Raw genomic sequence first — 2,826 nt, forward strand, 5'->3', positions numbered from 1 at the left:
ATGCCCCTCATTCTATTATATTCACCAGTTTATTCTGTTCATCAGATTTTTAATTCACTTGATTTTTAGATTCACTTGTTGATAGATATGTATTTGTTGTTCATAATTTTTATCTTTACTTTTTTCTTCTTCCTCTTCTTAAAGAATACCTTTCAGCATTTCATATAATAGTGGTTTGGTGGTGATGAACTTCTTTAGCTTTTTCTTATCTGTGAAGCTCTTTATCTGACCTTCAATTCTGAATGATAACTTTGCTCGGTAGAGTAATCTTGGTTGTAGGTTCTTGCTATTCATCACTTTGACTATTTCTTGCCACTCTCGTCTGGCCTGCATAGTTTCTGTTGAGAAATCAGCTGACAATCATATGGGTGCTCCCTTGTAGGTAATTAACTGTTTTTCTCTTGCTGCTTTTAATATTCTCTCTTTGTCTTTTGCCCTTGGCATTTTAATTATGATGTGTCTTGGTGTGGTCCTCTTTGGATTCCTTTTGTTTGGGGTTCTCTGCGCTTCCTGGACTTGTAAGTCTATTTCTTTCACCAGGTGGGGGAAGTTTTCAGTCATAATTTCTTCAAATAGGTTTTCAGTATCTTGCTCTCTCTCTTTTTCTGACACCCCCATAATTCTGATGTTGGTACGCTTGAAGTTGTCCCTGAGTCTCCTTACACTATCTTCAACTTTTTGGATTCTTTTTTCTTGTGGCTTTTCCAGTTGAATATTTTTTGCTTCTTTGTATTTCAAATCTTTGACTTGATTCTTGCATTCCTCTAGTCTGCTGTTGGGTCCTGTATAATATTTTTTATTTCAGTCAGTGTATCTTTAATTTCTAGTTGGTCCTTTTTCATATCCTCGAGGGTCTCACTAAATTTATCGGCCTTTTCTAGGAAATTCTTGAAAAACCTTATAACCGTGGTTTTGAACTCTATATCCAGTCGTTTGTTTTCCTCCATTTCTTTCATTTGTGATCTGTTTCTTTGTCTCTGCATTTTCATTGCTTCCCTGAGTTGGTAGGGTGGCTTTGTGTGCTAGGTGTCCTATATGGGTCAGTGGGTCGGCCTCCCAGTTACCTGAGGTGGACACTCTTGGTGCACCCCTTTGTGGACTGTGTGTACAGCCTTGTTGTAGTTAAGTCTTGATTGTTGTTGGTGTCACTGGAAAGAATTGACCTCCAAGCCAATTGGCTGTGAGGACCCACTGTGTCTATAATGGAAAAACTGCTGCGCTGGAGACACACTTATGGGGCAGCACTTGATTCAGTGGGGTTTTTGTGCTCACTGAGTCTGCCTCTTGAATATATCACTTATGGATGTGAGTAGTTGAAATCTGATGTTGTCTCACACTGACCACTAGATACACTAGCTTCTGGATCTCCAATGGGTGCAGGTCAGCTACTGTCTGAGGCCAACCAACAGGAGCTACAGCAAGAACTATAGTTTTCTCTTCTTTGCTTGGGGTTTGGAGGTTTTGGAGCTGTCTGACCAGAGCTGTTGTTTGTTTGGTTAAGCTGCGATAGGGAAGGCCATTTATATGCAAAAGCCGCTGAGCAGAGCTTGAATGGGTTTGTAGATTGTGCGGGAAGGGGTCTCAGGGAGTCACTAGGCTAGGGCATGGCAAACAGTATCGGCTGCCAGTCAGCCTTCTCTGCATCTCCACGTTTCCAAGTCCCAGCGTCCTGCGCCCCAGCGCAGTAAACAATGATTGCTGGGTGCACCTCTGCAAGAAAGCCACCCTCACTTTTCGACCCGATGGCAGACAGTCCAGCTTCTCCCTGTAGGAGTTTGGGTCCCCAGCGTCTCCCCAGAAACTGGAGTTCAGAGTAATCAGGAGCTTGTCTCCCTTCAGGTTGAAAGAAGCAGCACACCCAGACACCCGCCGCCTGCGTGATTCACGCGCCTCCGTACCTCAGGTTTTCAGCGCTTGTGCACGTCTCAATGCTCTTTTCTCTTTCCTTCTAGTTGTAGAACTTCCACTCAGCCAGCTTTCCCTTGGTTCTGGGTGATAGACGTTTTGTCTTTTATTTGTAGTTTTGAAATTGTTGTGCAAGGCAGCAGTTTAGGTGTTTATCTATGCCACCATCTTGGTTTCTTCCACACCACAACACTTCTGACACCAGATATGTGGAGCTTCCTCAGCCAAACAATACTCTGTGACATGGACTGGGTGTTCTACGATTTAACTCAATTCTGATGCTCTTTACCTGAAGACAGTGTCAGATTCCACAGGTTAAGGGCTCAGTCCTACAAGCCTCTCCTACCCAACTTCAGACACCAGTCACAGGTAGAGGATCTCCAGTCTGACTTGGCTATACATCATTTCCCCACAACCCCCTCCTCAGTTTTAATTAATTGGCTAGAGTAGCTCAAAGAACTCAGGGAAACACATTTACCAGTTTATTAAAGAATGTGATGAAAGATGAACAACCAGATGAAGAGTTACATAGGGAGAGGAAACCATAATGCTCTCCCCTGAGGCAGTTGCCAAGCAAGACAAATAAATGCTCATTCTCCCACCTCTTTGTTTTTAGACATATAACTAGACTCAAGTCTCAGCAGGTCCCTAAAGATGAGCTATAAAGTGTGACCCATGCCCTAACTTGTTTGGCTCAGTAGATAGAGCGTTGGCATATGGACTGAAAGGTCCCAGGTTCGATTCCGGTCAAGGGCATGTACCTTGGTTGTGGGTACATCCCCAGTAGGAGGTATGCTGGAGGCGGCTGATCGATATTTCTCTCTCATCAATGTTTCTGTCTCTCTGTCCCTCTCTCTTCCTCTCTGTAAAAAATCAATAAAATATAGTTAAAGTGTGCTATACTCCAAAAGAACTACTTGA

Source organism: Cnephaeus nilssonii (genome assembly GCF_951640355.1).
Source record: "Cnephaeus nilssonii genome assembly, chromosome: 13".
In the NCBI taxonomy this organism is placed as follows: Eukaryota; Metazoa; Chordata; class Mammalia; order Chiroptera; family Vespertilionidae; genus Cnephaeus; species Cnephaeus nilssonii.